Here is a 19,491-nt window from a genome sequence, read left to right as displayed (position 1 = left end):
CTTCACCGTCGTATTCAAATAAATCCCAGAAAGGACTCTGCTTTCTCCCAACTTTAGACTCCATGTTGAGTGGGGACGAGAAACCGACTACAAACAAGAAGTGACGGACCGCGAAGTACCATATGGTGCCGCTAGCTAAAATTGCTAGAGTGAAACAAATTGCTTTCGTATCAATCCGACATTGACAAAGACGAAAACAAAGGGAATTTTATCCATAATTTTTATCGGTTTTAGTTAGTTTTGTAAGCACACAATACAGTTTCAGTTAGTTATCGTTTTTTCTTTAAATTTTAGTTTTTATTTATTTCAGTTAACGAAAATGTTTTTTCAATTCTAGTTTTCATCATTTCGTTAGTTTTCGTTAACGATAATAACCTTGATACCATCTAAGAATCAAGACAGACTCACTGGATTCTGGAATCAGAAGAATTTACTTGCAGCAAGGAGTCAAGTACATACAACAAGATGCAGCAGTTGACTGATTAACACCAGGAAGTCTACGTTCTTACGAAAGATTATGGATAATACAACCATTGGTCCAAACATAATGACGCTGATCAAGTTCACCATTGGCTTAGGTATCCAAAACACGAACTGGCAACACGAGACTGAAAACATGTAGATAGAGAAGAAATGGTAGACATATCCTGGGTGCTTTCTCATAGGATATGTCATCATGACCCATCCATGACTCATGCTCTGGACACCTGGTGTTTACAGAGAACAGTCTAAAACCATATTTCTCTAACAATTATTCCACCAAATATTGATGTCTGAACTTTGACTAAGTAACAACATTAGTATTGTGTTGTTTAGAAATTAATATGAACTTGTTTTCTTGCATTATTTGAGGTCTGAAAACATCTTTTTGTTAATTTGACCGTGTGTCATGTTCTGCAAATACATGCTCTAAATAACAATATTTTTATTTGTAATTTGGGAGAAATATTGTCAGTAGTTTAGAGAATGAAGCAAAAATGTTCATTTTACTCAAACACATCCTACTATATAATGCACATTCTGTGTCCGATCGATCGATGTTGCAGCACAGGAGGGCATTTGTATGGATTTTCCTCAGCCTTCCAAGGCCCGATCGCCGCCAAACTCGCCAAATGAATAGAAATATTACCCGACTATCTACTAGGCACAATTTTATGTCCGTATTCAAATGTTGTGAGGTATGCTGGGCGATTTTACGTTCTGTGTCTGATCGATGTTGCAGCACAGGAGGGCGTTTGTACGGATTTTCCTCAGCCTTCACAGTCCCGATTGCCGCCAAACTCGCCAAATGAATAGAAACATTACCCGATTATCTACTAGACACAATTTTATGTCTGTATTCAATTGTTGTGAGGTATGCTGGGCGATTTTAGCCTCTCTCTACTTTGAATTCTTCATCCCTGCCACCATTCTCCATTTTCAGAAGTGGTTATGCTGCCGTTCATGAAATACTATAAATTGAAGGTACTGAAATAAGCAAACTTTCTAAATGCATAATTGAGTTTTGAAAATATTCCTTAAATATCCACTCCCAAATAACACTGGTCTACAAAGAAAATGCTTCCAGAATAAAAGTAATGAAATTTTACCACATGAGAGTCACTGATAAAGAAAAATCAAGTCAAAAATGCTGGTTGGCTGAACTTTCCAAGATACAGCCTTGGGTCAAAATGTGAAATTCAAGAATTAACAAGGGAATGGGTTTGACTCAAGAGGAATATTTGTCTCAGAGCTACAAGATCTACTTCAAAACACTGTCTGCACATTAGAATACATTCACTTTAAAGGTTCTATTATATAAATAACTATTATATAAATGTACATAAACCAATATATACTGTATGTGTAATCGCACTTAATCATATACCTTGAAAACATCAGCAAACCGGCACTTTTGTCATTTATTTTCCACTTAATCTTATTAAAATACGTAACATTTAGCACATTTAATCTCTGAAGCAAATCATTTCTAAACTAGAAGCACTCGGAGAGCGCAGACCTCCGCCAAGGCTGATCAGTGCCCCCCCCCCCCGTGGGCCCCCCCACCCCCGATCACCACCAAAATTTAATCATTTCTTCCTTATCCCATTTCCAACAAACCCTGAAAATTTCATCCAAATCTGTCCATAACTTTTTGAGTTATGTTGCACACTAACAGACAGACAAACAAACAAACAAACAGACAAACAAACAAACAAACCCTGGCAAAAACATAACCTCCTTGGCGGAGGTAAAAACTGTAGACCAGTGTAATGTGAACAAATAACATAACATTTTTATTTTTATTTTTTTTATTTTTTTACAAAATTGCTGCTGCTCTTGTTGTGTCCATTTACAATAACGTACAGGGTGTCCAATAAGTCTCCATACATAGGAGACATAATACATTCCATACATATATGGTTCTAACATGTATTTCTTTATATTTCTTCTTTATAGTTCTTCAGCAGTGGAGGACATGCATTGAAATGTGTTCCGAACAAAATGGCAGTCATATAGAGCATATTATATAAATAAAAATGGTTTATGTCAAGAAACGTTTATTTTTCCTAGTGTATGTAGACTTATGGGACACCCTGTATACTGTAGGCACTTTTCACACACAATGGCACCACGGGTACAATGCCGCTAGTACCTATAAATGGTAAAATCAGAGAAACTGATAATTTTGCAGTGGTCTCTTATTATTTTCCAGAGTTGTATAAGGCGCTGCTAAAAAAAACAAAAAAACAAAACTGAAGGGTATGGCTCATACTTGTGGATTGGTCCTCCAGTGCAAATTTCTATGCTCTATTTCGGTGACACTTTAACCTCTCTAACCTCTCTACCCATTTCTCCATAATTTAGTACGCCTGAGAAAAACATCTAACTTCACTCTCCACTTGGAAAAGACATCTATAAAAGCAATGTCCTTTGCCTTAGGTGGAATTTAATGCCATATACCGTACAAACCACTAGTAAATGCCCGAATTGTGCCATCTAGCAGCAACACCTTCTCCCTCTTCACTGCAATGCAATACAAGAAAACGTGCTTTTTGTTATTCCATTCCCATTTCCATTAAAACTGACATTTCATCTAAACTGAACCCTCCAGGGGGAAGTAAGAGCTTGGGAGGAGATGGAGCAATAAAGAACTGTGGGAGTGTAGATTTGTGTGTCTGGGTTCTGTGTGCATGCCAGTGTGTATTTAGTCTGTATATGGACTAGATGGGAGAAGATGATGACCTAAATGTGTGTACGGGCAAATGTTTTGCTGTGTGTATACGTGTACGTCCGTGTGATATAATGTCTTTAAAAGGCATCATGAGCCGGAGTCTGAGCGCATGTAAGAGCCTGTGTGAGTGCCCTCGGGTCTCACAATCCATCCTGTTCTTCCCCTGGATCAAGAGAAATGTCATTATTTGTAGCCATCAGTGAGAAATCAATGCAATTATGTTTTGTGTCTCCACTCTGCTCTTGCCTATAATGCATAATTTGCAAAGTCATAAACGACATTAACACATGCTCCCTCCAGAGCTCTCCTCTCTTAACCCTTGATAGTGTGATCTACTTTGATGGAAAATTAATTATTCTGTTTGTTGTGGAGCCTTGCGTGCTTATTCCACTTTCCGCTACAGAGATGGAGAGTAGGAATCTGACACTATAATACCAGAGGTCTAAGAGAGAAGCCTTTGTGCTCTTTTTCTACCATTAGTACATGACTGACAGGGGTAGAAATTGAACAAATACATAATCAAACTCATATTCAGACATGCACATACATTCAGACACAAACTACTGCAGATTGCAGGGTTACACGGAGAAGAAGAAGAAGAAGAGCTCTGCGGTGTTTAAACACAATGAGAAATGCCTCTGGTAGCTTTAAGCAAGCATAGCTCAATCTGGAGTTAATCCTCACAACACCCTGCAGTTTGTTGGGCGCTACTGTGTACAGACAGGATAAAGATGTGCCTCCTCTATTTACCTGAGGACGAGTTCGATGGAAGTTAGTTTTTAAAGACACAAACACTGAGCTAAAGCTAGAAATTAAGACAGTGGTGACTCTCTTACTATATGTCCAAAAATAGTGACAATGGAACATTCAAAGGTAAATATTTATGGTTTGACAATATATACCGTACTTTCCGGTCTACTTTTTTCAACACATTGCTCTAAAATGAAGCGGCTAATTTATGTTTTCTGGGCTAACGATCGATCCAGCTAATGTAGAAGGAAATAGAGCTGCTGCACGAAAGCTTGACATCAATGAATCGATGGTGAGACGTTGGAGATGGGGTGGGTGTGGCTTATAGTCCGGAAAGTACGGTACAGTGGTCCCTCGTTTATCGCGGGGGTTACATTCTAAAAATAACCCGCAATAGGCGAAATCCGCAAAGTAGTCAGCTTTATTTTTTACAATATTATATATGTTTTAAGGCTGTAAAACCCCTCACCACACACTTTATATACATTTCTCAGACAGGCATTAACATTTTCTCACATTTCTCTCCTGTGTAAACACTCTCAAAGTTCAAACCTTTGTAGATTTAATGTAACTAAACGTAATGGCGCCCTACAGCCGCGTAACTTCTACCTTCCTTCAGCATGTTCAGAAGTCCAGCTTTTTGTGTGATGGTTAGCATCTTCCTCTGCCTTTTGGGTGCGACCGCAGGTGCTTTTGTTGGTGCAGAACGTTTCGTCGACATTGTGGGTTTTGTCGGGGAGAAAACTTGCAAACATACAGCACTTCAGAGTCACACTGCTAGTGATCGAACATTTATGTAAATTTGGCAAGCCAAACGCATTCTGTACTGTACAGGAGACACGGCATGGAGGAGATTGATTGACAATGGTCAACCATCCCTTAGCCAATCAGGACGCAGAACACAATCCGCATTCATACACTGTAAAAAAAAAAGCACACAAAATTGCACTAAAAAAATCCGCGAAACAGCGAGGCTGCCAAAGGTGAACTGTGTTATAGTGAGGGACAACTGTACTTAAATGAAAATTAAAAAATTTAAAACAAAATTATCCAAAATTATCATTAGAATGTTTAGAAGTCATGTCAAAGATGCCAATGTATTGAACTGTAAAAGATATAAACTGAAAACTGGCTGTTGACGACTGTGACAACTAGTGGGAGTAAAAGTGACAACTAAAGGGAGTAGTGAGTCATTCTGTGGTTTCAGGGCCTTTGACCAAAACCTCAAAATTAGGGATGTCCTATAGTGGCTTTTTTGCCAAAATCCGATATGCCGATATTGTCCAACGCTTAATTTCCGATTCCGATACTACCGATACCACTGCCAATATATGTGGGATATTAAACTAATTTTAGGTAACATCACATATCTCCTGTCATGGAATTAACACATCATGCCTAATTTTATTGTGACGCCCCATTGGATGCATTCTCAAATGCAACAAGGCTTTCAAAATGTAAACACTGTCTGTGCAAAGAACACATACTTCAACTTAAGTTGTGGAAAAAATACCATATTTATTTATCTTCTCTCCCTCCCTCCATGAGTCTATTACAGTGTGGCAACTCTACTGTACAATTTTGAAAACTGCACATTTCTTTCAGCTACAAACAATGCTTCATTTACGCGTCAGTAAATGCCGGTGAAATCAAGGCATTATTTTATCGGTTTTAATGATAGGCAAAAAAACTGATAACGATATTCACTGATATTACATTTTTATGCCAATATCAGGCCGATAATATCGGTGGGCCGATATTATTATTATATAAAATGCAGTTACATCTTTTTATTGTCATCAGATATTTTGGACAGACATTTGGATGTTCAGAGGGTCTATAGTTACTGTGGAAACAATGTCATCTTCTAAATATTGATTCACCTGAAAAACCCATGGAGTTGGATCAATGACAGTGGATGGAGACACTTGGTTTTTGTTCAGTTTATGATGTACTGTACTGAAAAAGTCATTTTTTCTTCAGTTTTCTCTGTGTCTGATTAAATAACCCACAATTTTGATCTGAGCTTTTATGAACATGTACATGATCAGTAAAGTGAAAACAGGAAAATACATGATTTTCACTTAAAATGCCAAATACAGAGCATATTATTAGAATAAATGGTGATAAGTCACATAAGAGAGGTTAAAAATAGAGAAAAAATCATTTGGGAACCACTCCAAAAAAAAGCACTAGGTCTTTATGGGTTAAAGCTACAAACACTGATGTTTTTTACAACTGTAGACAGCTCTAAATGAAAAAATGGAGTCTTCTTCACACATTTGTTTGATTATGAAGCTTTTGAAGGTAAAAAGTCATTATGTGATGTTATTATAGCTATGTTTGCCCTTTATTGATCCAGTTCAGACTAAATTGTGACAGTTCTGACCTTGTTTGGATGATTCCAAACAGATCTTCAGTGCAGATATTGACAACACAAACCGTATAAAAAAACTGAGGTAATTTGAGGTTTTACTGTGGCTGTTTTCTGTCTAAAAACACAGCTAAGCTAACAGAGCTATAATGTAAACTGTCAGCTGATGCAGCACAAGAAAATTATAAGACTGAATATTGTCTGACTATCACTGAGTTTTTGTTTGAAGATGAAACTTGATGACACCATAATACAGATGTATGTAAGCAATGAGTTTTATACTTTATTCAGTGAGTGATACAGTCTGTGGATACACAGCGCTGATTTATGTGTAGTTTTGGTAGATGTAAATATGTTCTAGGGCAACTTCACTGGAAAAAATCTAAATCTTACCAAGTGTATTTTTCTCATTTCTTGTCAAAATATTATAATAATAATTTCATTGTTGCTAGAATCTAAATGGGATGTTTTATTGCTTTATGAAATCCCTGTTGTTCCTTCTTCTCTGTGTGAATGAACACATACTATTAAATGTGTATAAACACAAAAACAGCACAGTGTTGGGAGAACATTTGGAGAACCAGTTGATTAGTACATTTCCCATGAGCAAAAATAGTTTGACAGTGTCACATTAAATGGCACAGCATCAATGAAATTTTTTTTTTTTCTTTTTTCTTTCTTGTAATGTTACGTAATGTCTTCTTTTTTTTTTTTTTTTTTTCCTGTAATGTTTTCAGTCAGTGAAGACGAATTTCTCCACGGGGACCAATAAATTAAATTAAATCTAAATTGAAAAGAAGAAGACAATTAAATATTGGCATTAAAGGAGTTATTTGTAGTATTGGTAACCCAAACTTTCAACAATGTTATATCAAGAAATGTTACCAAGATAATTTTCAATTGTTCCACTGGCAGATTTTTTTTTTTTTTTCTTAATTCAAGATTTTTTTTTTTTTGCTTAATTCAAGCAAAAAATTTGCCAATGGAACAAGTGAAAATTATCTCGGTAACATTTCTTGATATAAGATTTTCAAGATCTGTTGTCCAAAAATAAGTTCTTACATTTCACTTACAAGTTACTCTTTAGGTGTTTATGTCTTATTTTAAGTGTGATGACATATTTTGACTACAAATGAGAAAATACACTTGATAAGAGTTTGATTTTTGTAGTGTTCCTGCTGTTGAAAGTTTGGATTACCAATACTACGAGGGCTGTTCAATAAGTTCATGGCCTCACCCAGAAATACTGGTTGTTATAATACAGGATGTTACATTCTTTCGTGATGGGATAGTGATGCTTGAACATCGATGGACCAAGTGCATTGCTGTAAATGGAGATTATGTTGAAAAATAAAATAAATAAAATAAATTATCAGTCTGTGTTGTTCTGTTCTGGGTGAGGCCATGAACTTATTGAACAGCCCTCATACAAATAACTCCTTTAATGCCAATATTTAATTGTCTTTTTCTTTTCAATTTCATTGATGCCGTGCCATTTAATGTGACACTGGCAAACTATTATTGGCCGTCGAGTATACTAACATACTAATCAACTGGTTTTCCAAATGTTCTCCCAACACTGTGCTGTTTTTGTATTTACACACATATTTAATAGTATGTGTTCATTCACACGGAGAAGAAGGAACAACAGGGGTTTCATAAAGCAATAAAACATCCCATTTAGATTCTGGCAACAATGAAATTGTTAGTATTTATTTGCTTTTGTTGGCTTGAGATTTTCAGGCCAAAGGTAAATTAAAACAGGTTGTCTTGCTGTAATGTAAACTGTGAATTTGTGGGTGACACAGTGGCTACAATAGTGCAATTACATGGTTTGACAGAAACCTCAGGCGGAAGATAGGAGCAGATAAAAGAACCAATCAATAAATGAGGAAACTGAGGAAAACCTTATTTACAGAGGCAGAAAATAAACTTTGTCATTGCCTGTCACTGGGAAAGCAGTCATGCCAATCTGATTCTTATTCTCTTAAAAAATGAAGACGCACCAGGGAAGAGACAGGTTTATTCCTCTAAAAATGAACACTGTTTACAGATATAAAAAAAAAAAAAAAAGAAAAGAAAATTTTGACACTGCCACCCCTCTCTCCTTTCCTCCATCACACAAAGGCTTTCTAAACACTGAGTATTTTCCCTGGAAGCCCCCCAAAAACAGTTTAGGTTAGGTTGATAGACGTTTTCTGCAACAGCATGCAGAAATTCTTCATAAAAATAAAACTGATGCAGTGGTAATGCAGGTCAAAGTCAATGCAGCAAGTTGAAAACAAGAAAAAAAAATGCAATGGAATAAAGAACATCTAGCTTCAGGAGGTGTCAGAGTTAATAACAGATTTCAAACGATGCACCAGATCTACACATATCATCTGCGGGTTACAGGGTTACAAGAAGGATATCAAATAGGAAATGGAAACAGGCTCGACCGCTTTACGCTGATGAAGTGATTTGGCTCACTTTCATTCTCTGACAGGCATCTCCTTTTGAGGAACAGCTGGTTGAAAACGGTGTCAAAGAGCAGAGCAGCTGGACAATCAGCAGCGGGAGATCCCTAAACAGGCCATCATCTCCTTCAGCCACCGAAAACAATTGAATACTGAGATGAAGGCTCCGGGAAGCCATCAAGACACAGTAGGGCGTCAATCACAAACAGGTTTCTGTCACTTGTCTTTTGTTTGTGAGGGCAGTCAGACAAAATCCCACATGGATTTGACTAGAGTGGTGGACAGAGTGATGTACGACACCTAACTGTCTCGGTAGGTTCTCACCACAGAAGTTTCTGGATCTAGGCTGTGAACTAGGGCTGCATGATATTGGCAAAACTGACACTGTGATTTTTTTAACCCTGTAATATACATTGTGATTAGGGATGTAATGATTACTGGTATAACAATAAACTGCAGTAAAATTGCCAATGGTTAGTGTTACCATTTAAACTCTAATTATCACGATAACCGTGTTTGATTACCACACTTTTCCGGAGAAAACACCCATGTAAAGATCTGCTTTTATGTCAAATATTTGAGTATAGTTTTAATTTATTACAATTTTAATTGTATATACCTAATATTTGGAACCAATATTCACTTTTAAAGTCTTTGAAAAGGTTCGTTAAGCATCTGTGTGTTATTTATGCAATAAAGTATATACATTTTTGAAATCGGATTTTATATATTGTTTTGTGTTTTCTGGCCTTTTATGTTTTTATAGTAGGTTAAAGTGAAAAAAATAATAGGCAGTTGATATAAATGAAGTTGTGCTGAAAAAACAGATCCCAAACATGGGTATAGTAAACATTTGTTTATATAGTATATAAAGGTAAAATCAAAAGGACTGAAAAACAGACAAAATAGGCTCAGACCACTAAGGGTTAATAATTGAATGTTTCTGCAACAGAAGGTACATTGGGCCAATTATATTTTTTGTTTTTGTTTTTTTCAAAATACAACTTGGTTAAATTATTTCAGTGTGTGTATAAGTATTTTTTGAACATTTTGAGCACAATTTCAACAATACCGTGATAATAATGATAACCGTGATAATTTTGGTCACAATAACCGTGATACGAAATTTTCATATCATTACATCTCTAATTGTGATATAAAATATACTCAAGAGGATATAATAGCTGCGTGATGCCAACGTAAACAGTCAAACAAATTAGTTGTGTAACCTCTCGTTGTGGCAACAGGTAGGGCTGGGCGTATTGATCTAAATATTTATAGTATCGATACCAAGTTGAGTATTGGTATCATATTGATACGAGCGAGATGAAATCGATACTTTTGTTGCGGCTTCTCATCTATCTGTCCAGCAAATTGCTTGAATTTCCTCACAGAGTTCATGCAAGCGCAGCCTCTCACACCCCACCACCCCCACCCCCAAGTGGAGAGTCAGAGCACTGACTGAGAGCAACCCGTGATGGCAGAGAGAAACAGAAGCGCTGTGAGGAGCTTATTCACTGTAGCTGACAGGGAAACTGACACATGTGATGCACGCAATAAAGTGGTAACACCTCAAATTTAAAAGGGGAATTATTTTATTATTTTTATACTGTTTAATTGTTTTATATTGTAGTTAATAAAAAAAACATGTTTATTTGCCTAAAATCTTTGTCTTATCTTTTTATCATAATCAACTAACTAAAGGCAAAATCACAAAATTATTAAATGATCATGACATGTCAAGTAAAAGTATCGGAAGCAGTATCGGTGATACTACCCTTGTATTTACATCAGGGGTGTCAAACATACAGCCCATGGGCCAAAACCAGCCTGCCAAAGGGTCCAGTGTGACCCGTGGGATGAATTTGTAAAGTTCAAAAAATATTATTATTATTATTATTATTATACCTGTGTGATCTGAAGTAAAATCATAACACAATAATCTATAAATAATAAGTACAAATTCTCTTCTTGGTTTAATATGAAAAAAAAAAACCATTACACTATGAAACTATCCTTTAATAATAAAATGTGAATAATCTGAAATATCTAAAGAAAATTACGCACAATTTTAACAATATTCTGCCTGTTATTAAATGTTTTGTGTATTTGTAGATCCACTGTGATCTGTAACATTTTGTTAATAACAAACTGAGACGTAATATTGTAGAAACTTACTCTAAAAGTTACTAAATTTGAACAATATTCTGCCTGTTACTAAATGTTTGTGTAACATTGTGTGTTATATACATGTATAAATGATAAGCTGAAGCACAATATTTTTAAAATCGCACTTGTTTTTCTTAAAAAATTTCAGTTTTTTTCAGGTAAATCACATCTTTTTTTGTGAGAGGATAGTTTGTAAATGTTAATTTTTTTATTGCACTAAAATAAAGAGAAAAAGTTGTCATTTACAGGGTTTTATGTTATTATTTTACTGGTCCAGCCCAATTGACATCAAATTGGGCTGATCTAAAATGAGTTTGACAGCCCTGATTTACATGGTATCGGATCGATACCAAAAATTCCCAGTATTGCCCATCCTTAGCGACAAGTGCAAGGCACTGTCGACACAGAAGACGTGTTTTAATGTCATCCTTCTTGTAGCCGAAATAATTCCAGATAACTGATGTTGCTTTTCTTTTTGGCAATGGAAATGTTTTAAAATGTATAATTCCATTTGAAAAAGCAAAACAACACTCCTTTAACACAGTCGCATAATGACTGCAGATTGTTTTGTATTTATGAGTAATGCTTTAGAGGGGTAATAGCCAGACTTCTTTTACATACAGTACATAAAGATTTCATGAAGGTCAACCTGCTGCCACTTTATCAACTGACCTCCAAACCCCCCCCCCTCCCCCCCAAAAAAAGAGGAGGAAGAGTGGTGCGGTGTGTTCGAGAACTGGTTGTCTGACCGAGAACAAATGATAGTGGTTATGGATGAATAAATTTATTTTTGGTTTTACATCAGCCATTGTACTCAGTACATCAATTGTAACAAGCATACAGGGGTTGGACAAAATAATGGAAACACCTTAAAAAAATCAACAAAATATAATTTAATATGGTGTAGGTCCACCTTTTGCGGCAATTACAGCCTCAATTCTCCGAGGTATTGATTCATACAACTTGTGAATTGTTTCCAAAGGAATTTTAAGCCATTCTTCAGTTAGAATACCCTCCAACTCTTTTAGAGACGATGGCGGTGGAAATCGACGTCTTACTTGAATCTCTAAAACTGACCATAAATGCTCAATAATGTTGAGGTCTGGGGACTGTGCCGGCCATACTGAGATGCTCAACTTCATTAGAATGTTCCTCATGCCATTCTTTAACAATTCTAGCTGTATGGATTGGGGCATTATCATCTTGAGATGAAGGCGTTTCCATTATTTTGTCCAACCCCTGTAAAAACCAAAAAAGGAACAGGCTAGGAGCAAAAGCTTATTTTTTTGCCTATCCTTTTCAGCTAATACACTGCTTATGTCAGCTTAAATGTGTACAGCATCCAGCATTTACACCATAATAATAACAAATTAAAAAAAAAAAAAAAAAAAAGTCAACAACAAAAACCCATCTACCATCTCAATTCAATATTTCTGAATAATTTAAACCTGAAGTACTCCTTTTTTTTTTTTTTTTAAACTTCGCCAAACGAGTGGATAACTTAAATGCATCATAAGGTCCATTCCGTTATTCTCATCCATTATTATTAAAACACATACAGACTTTGCTGTTATCACTGAACATAGACCTCTTAAAAGCTGCAGCCAAGCCCACATATACTATAAACACCTACGTTTTCACCTGCCACTGCAGTGCTGTTAAGTCTACACCACCACTATAGCTAATTCCAGAAAAAAATAAGGATAATGATAATATATGCATTTGTAGAAAATACACTTCTAGCAGCCACTGATCAGGCGGGTCTGTTCCTTGTTATGATCTGATAACTTTAATACTCCAGACAAAGCTTCAGAATGGAATAAAAGTTAGAAGTGGGAGAGGGAAATGAATAGAAAACCAACAGACGGACAAAGACAAAAGCATTGAAGAGGAGAATGTAAGACCTGTGGAGATATCCGAGTGTTACCGGGGTTAGGGGATCAGGTTGTTCGCTGACCCCTTAATGGAGGGTAAATTAGTGGACTGAGAGGTCAGTTAATTAACGATGACTCGGGCTAGCATAATTCAGCCTTAATAATTCAGCCTCCTTTGTAAATTATTCATTAAAAACCCTGCATGCAGCCTCCCACTCTTAAGTGAGGACAGAGCAACTACACAACTACTTACATGCATACGCAAACACACACACACACAACCACATGCATATCCTCTATAAACACATAAACTCTTGCTGGATGCCAAGAGATTTTCATAAAGGGAGGGGCATTTACAAGAAGAAGGGTTACATTCCTTTTTACTTATACTAATTGCATTACATTTTAGGGTAATTTATCTCGGTTAAAAAAAAAAAAAAAAACTAAAAAATTCGGTATTTGGAAAATGTTTTAGCATCGCCTTGTGTAGTTTAATGACACAAACATACACACAGTTTTATCCTCATCATCATCATCTAAAACTGCTCTTTCATCACAAACATCCTCCACCCAGTATCTGACACATACTTTAAAAGTGCTGCAGGCAATCAGAAACTAACACAAGCTTATTAAAAATTCTACCCTGGTATCATATAATACTATAATAACAGCATCCAATTCTGTATCTTCACCTTTATTTGACTGCTCTGGCAAAGCGACACCCTCGTATTTCTCTTCACATTCACTCTCTCCTCCTCATTTTCCTCTACATGTTGCCTAAGATAAGTAATGTAATCTCGGAAAAGGTTACGTCTCTAAAACAGGGCAATCATATTAAAAGCTAATGGATACATAAAATCAAGAGCTCATAGGTGATGATTAATCAACTGCTGCAACGCACTGGGTTTAAATCAGTTTAGACTGAATTAATCCCCAACCAGCCACTGTTCTTCTCCTCTGGGCAATTTAGAGAGAAAATGCAATTATGGCCTATGAGTTACACCTCAGTGGTTCATCTCACCTCTGTGTTCATCCAATGAGCTAAACCAAGCCTGTATGAGTGTGCATGAGCCTGTCTGCCGTAGCCCCAGCTCAGCAGTTACACGATTAAAAGTATCGGAATATATATTTATACGATTATATGATGAAACTTCAAAGAATACAGTGGATTAAAACCAATTTATTTAAAGTCATTGCCAGGCCTTTCATGCTCATATCTTGTCACTCAAGTTGGTCTCTACTGAGCTGAACCGTGGAAACTATACTTTCTAAAGCACGATAAAGGAACACATGCTGGTCTGTGCTAGACTCAGTTCTTTCCTTTTTTATTTATATATTGTCAAAAAGACTTTAGGGTATCCTCATCCTAATCTGACTTGAACATGAAGCCATATATTTCCCATCATTCATTTTTCTAGAACCTGCTGCAGAGTGGGTCAACATACAAAGCTTAGCTTCAGGACAGGATTTGGTATGTGTTTGATCCCACATGTATGTACTCGTGTTTAACCCGTAAGGACCCAGTATGACTTTTGTGGCAGTTGTAAAATATTTTCTCTATATTTAACTTTTCTTAAGGAAATTATCGCCATTTATTTATAATATTACCCCATGTTTTGCGTTTTTTCAATGAAAAATCCTGTATTTCCCTACATTTAACCCTATAACGCCAAATGTGTCATATTTGATACATGAGTTTTGAAGCCCTCTACATCACAGGTGTCAAACACGCGGCCCAGGGGCCAAATCCGGCCCGCCAAAGGGTCCAGTCTGGCCCCTGGGATGAATTTGTGAAATACAAAAATTACACTGAAGATATTAATCATTTTAGTTCAGGTTCCACATACGGACCAATTTAATCTCCAGTGGGTCGGATCAGTAAAATACTATCATAATAATCTATAAATACTTACAATTCCAAATTTTATCTTTTGTAAATGTAAACATTTTCATATCATTTTACTGTATTTGCACTAAAACAAACTAACTTTTCACAAAAACACAAAAAACATCAATAAATATGAACATTTTAAAATGTCTGAAGTGTAATTTTAACAATATTCTGCCTGTTATTAGATGTTTTGTGTATTTGTTGATCCACTAATTTAGATGTGTAAATGATCAACTGAGACATAATATTGTTAAAATTGCACTTAGTTTTCTTAAGAAATTTCTGTTTGTTCATGTTATTTACATTGTTTTAAAGGATAGTTGGTAAATGTAAATATTGTCATTGCATAATTTTACTTTTTTTGCTCTAAAACTTCAAAGGAAAGTTTGGAGTTGACATTATTTATATTATTATGTTTTTTTTTCCACTGGTTCGGCCCACTGCAGATCAAGTTTGTCTTAATGTGGCCCCTGAACTAAAATGAGTTTGACACCTCTGCTCTACATGATCAGAGTAATATTTTTTTCTTGAAACATCTGATGTATACAATTAGATACATGCAATAGACGGATAATCCACCGGTGGGGGTGGGTGGGGGGGTGGAATACATTCACCAGAGGCCTTTCCAGTGACACTACAAGACTGTCAGGAGGCAGAACTTTGCCAATTTTGAAAAGGAATTACCAGTTTGTTAGACATGTTTGTGTTATATTATGTTTTTGTTTGATCAAAAATAATAATATTTGAGCACTGAGACCCGATGTATCAAATATGATACAAAATCTATCTATCTATCTATCTATCTATCTATCTATCTATCTATCTATCTATCTATCTATCTATCTATCTATCTATCTATCTATCTATCTATCTATCTATCTATCTATCTATCTATCTATCTATCTATCTATCAATCATACACGGAAATTGATATTTGAAAAATATTTTTGGGTTGTTCAGAAGGACCCCATAAAGGCTCCTGTTTCAAAGAACTGGAATTTTCTGTCAATGATTTAATGGTTCAGGCTTTACAGGGTTAATTTACTGATCAGGTAGATGTTCATAAAAACTCAGATTAAAGGTGAGTGTTATTATATCAAAAACTGAGAAAACTGCTGAAAAAGTCAGTTTTTTCAGTAAAATATATCATAAACTGTACATAAAACCAAGCATTTCCATCCACTGTCACTTATCAAAATCCATGGGTTTAACTGGTGAATCAATGTTGTAGAAGATAACGGTGTTTCCACGGTAACTACGAAGCCTCTGAACACCCAAATGGGTCTTATCTGATGACCATGAAAAGATGAAAAACTGTATTTTACACCAATTATTTACATGAATTGATAGGATTAACGGATCGACAGTTTAGATTTGTAGATGCTTTTGGTCGACAGTGGATGTTTGGGTCTTTCTGGGTTAAACGGTAATTTTATATATTTACAGTAAATATATTATGTTGTTGAATCAAGATGCAATTCATCATATATTGCCTCAAATGAAAGCTGAATAAATTCCTGGTATCTGTCATATAATGGTTCTCCTGCCCATTAAGCATAATGTACATTTCTGCTGCACAATGTGGTAAACTGTGTGGACAAAACACTTTCCTTAGATATAAACAACTCATTCTAAGTAAATGAAAAAGTGATTCTTATTTTCATGATCGTTATACACAAATAATTAAGAACAGAATGTTTCACGTCTTCAATTAGAGTCCTGTAAATCTTGTACGCTGAACCTTTAATTTAATACATTGTTGTTTTGGATTACTCATCTGTTGTTGTTATCCATTTTCAGTTAATGTGGGTGTGTGTGTGTGTGTTTTTCTCAGCAAAAATGTTTGTATTCACACGTACAGTTCACAGTTTTAAGTTCAGTATGGTAACCTTGCGAGTCAATGCTAATATTTCAATAAAAAAGCACGGTTACATAATGAAGGATGTCTATACACTGGCACATTGTTGGTTTGTGGTTGCTGCATAATACAAAAAAAAAAAAATACCAGATTGAAACTAGGCTGCTTATCAAATGTATTCAGTTATACTTTACAGGTCTGTCTAAAATACAAGGTGATGGTAAATAAAGGTAGGTATAGCATTTATATGTAGCAACACTGGCACTAGGGCTGCAACTAACGATAATTCCAACAACCGATTAATCTGTAGATTATTTTAATAACTAATCAATTCATCGGATAAACACAAAAGACTCAATTCTCAAAGATCGGTATTTAACCCAAAGCAAAGTAGGCTGTAGACAAGTCATTAATGATTACATCCCCGCAATGGCTTCGGGTATAGTGAGTACTAGCCCGCTACCTAGACTTGGTATGACAAGAGACTAGCAAGATATAGTCTTTAACCAGCTCCGGCTATAGGCTATCAAACTAGCGTTGTATGTATTAGTTCAAGTCAACGACAGGTAATGTTAGTCTGGTGGCCTGATAAACGGAGATAGATGAAAATGTTATAACTACGACAACAGTGTCTAACTAGCTTGCAGACCAAAGTAGTCACAACACGTAGGCTATCTTAAGATAGGTTTACATTCTGTTTCCAGTGATCCCGTTTGCCCAAAACGTAGTGCACCATGGGATTTTCGCCAATTTTTTTTTCCATATTCAAGTTTTGTGACATAAACAGTTATAGACTATCCAACTAGCATTGTATGTATTAGTTCCAGTCAACGATAGGTAACGTTAGTCTGGTGGCCTGATAAACAGAGATAGATAAAAATGCTATAACTACGACAACAGTGTCTAACTAGCTAGCAGACCAAAGTAATCACAACACGTAGGCTATCTTAAGATAGGTTTACATTCTGTTTCCAGTGATCCCATTTGCCCGAAATGTAGTGCACCATGGGATTTTCGCCATTTTTTTTTCCATATTCAAGTTTTGTGACATAAACGGTTATAGACTATCAAACTAGCGTTGAATGTATTAGTTCCAGTCAATGACAGGTAATGTTAGTCTGGTGGCCTGATAAACAGTGATAGATGAAAATGTTATAACTACGACAACAGTGTCTAACTAGCTAGCGGACTAAAGTAATCACAACACGTAGGCTATCTTAAGCTAGGTTTACATTATGTTAGTGGGAGCCCCGTTTGCCTAAAAAGAAAGCGCACAGTGGAATTTTGGCCATTTTTTTCCCATATTCAAGTTGTGTTACATAAACGGTTATAGACTATCAAACTAGCGTTGTATGTATTAGTTCCAGTCAACGATAGGTAACAGTAGTCTGGTGGCCTGATAAACAGTGACAGATGAAAATGTTCTAACTACAACAACAGTGTCTAACTAGCTAGCAGACTAAAGTAATCACAACACGTAGGTTATCTTAAGCTAGGTTTACATTATGTTAGCGGTGATCCTGTTTGCCCGAAATGTAGTGCATGATGGGATTTTTGCCATTTTTTTTTTCCGTATTCAAGTTTTGTTACATAAATGGTTATAGACTATCAAACTAGCATTGTATGTATTAGTTCCAGTCAACGATAGGTAACGCTAGTCTGGTGACCTGATAAACAGAGATGGATAAAAACGTTATAATTATGACAACAGTGTCTAACTAGTGTAGCCGGATGACGGTGGAGTGAGTGAACAGACTCAAAAACAGAATTATAAATTATATTATCTTCCTCTCCGTGTCAAACCAAATTCCTGAACAACCATGCTGATTGGTTGTTTAGCAGGTCAATGCCCGGACATCCTTTGCAAATGACATTTACGAAGACAGATGATCTTAAGGAATGAGCCTAATGGAACTTGCTTACACTTAGTGACTGTTGTCCTCTCAACATCTGTGTCCCATTATTGTTGCTTATCCAGAGGTGAAGATGAACCCAGAAACGAACAAAGGACTGAATGACAAAATCACTCTATGTGCCATGTTAATAATGTATTACATTATGTGTTAATGTTGATTAACTCAGCACGTTAACTCTTTTATGCACGTAATACTTAAGCCATTCGCCTGACCTGTGGTTTCACATATGTGTATCCTGATCATGTTCACGGTGAATTATGTGAAAGTAAGAGTATCACTGCTTATAGCATGTCTGAATAATCATGCTATTATTTTACTGATGCTTAAGTGAGGTTACAGGTGATGTACAAAGTTTAAGGATCTTATTTCAGGATCTTATTTAAGGTTGGGAGAAGTTTTCTTACAAGTCTGCATGAGGTCCTCTCTCCCTCTCCTAAGGGGGGGAGAGAGAGATGACACTCTGAAATATGTAAATGACCGGCAAAAGGAGGCGTTTTCCCGCCGAAAACAGACAAAGAAGGCAACGCCCCAAGGCATCGATAACTCATCTATATGCACGAGGAAGGCGTGGCAAGCTGGTTTTTGGACAAACTATAAAAGTAAATGAAACCAACTTTTCAGCAGAGCTTTTTCCACCCTTGCTGCTCTCACCTACAAGAAGAGCTTTTTCCACCCTCGCTGCTCTCACCTACGCAAGGAGCTTTTTCCACCCTTGCTGCTCTCACCTACGCAAAGAGAAGAGCTATCTCCACCATCTTCTGGGCTCTCACCTAAGAGCAAAGAGCTTTCTCCAAGGAGTCTTGACCATCTCCTTGGCTCTCAGAGCTGTTCTATCCTCTAAGCTCTCCAAAGAGCTTTATCATCTTCGCTGTTCTCCACTTCTCCTGGTGAGCTTTCCAGAACCAGCCGCCAGAGCCAGCTGTGAACCTCCTCCAGCCAGCAGAACTTCAGAACTCCAGACCTTCAGGCCTCCAGCGCAAGCACGTCGC

General features: G+C 36.4%; 1 protein-coding gene across 1 annotated transcript in view; it reads right to left on the bottom strand.

Annotated features, from left to right (window-relative positions):
- LOC115422188 (cadherin-4-like) overlaps positions 1 to 19,491 on the bottom strand; it is a 453,088-nt gene that overhangs the window by 291,123 nt on the left and 142,474 nt on the right. The gene's annotated exons all lie outside the window — the stretch shown is intronic.

The sequence above is a fragment of the Sphaeramia orbicularis genome, chromosome 7, assembly GCF_902148855.1.
Source record: "Sphaeramia orbicularis chromosome 7, fSphaOr1.1, whole genome shotgun sequence".
In the NCBI taxonomy this organism is placed as follows: domain Eukaryota; kingdom Metazoa; phylum Chordata; class Actinopteri; order Kurtiformes; family Apogonidae; genus Sphaeramia; species Sphaeramia orbicularis.
The sequence above is the reverse complement of the archived record's forward strand: the minus strand, read 5'-3'. Positions and strand labels throughout refer to the sequence as shown.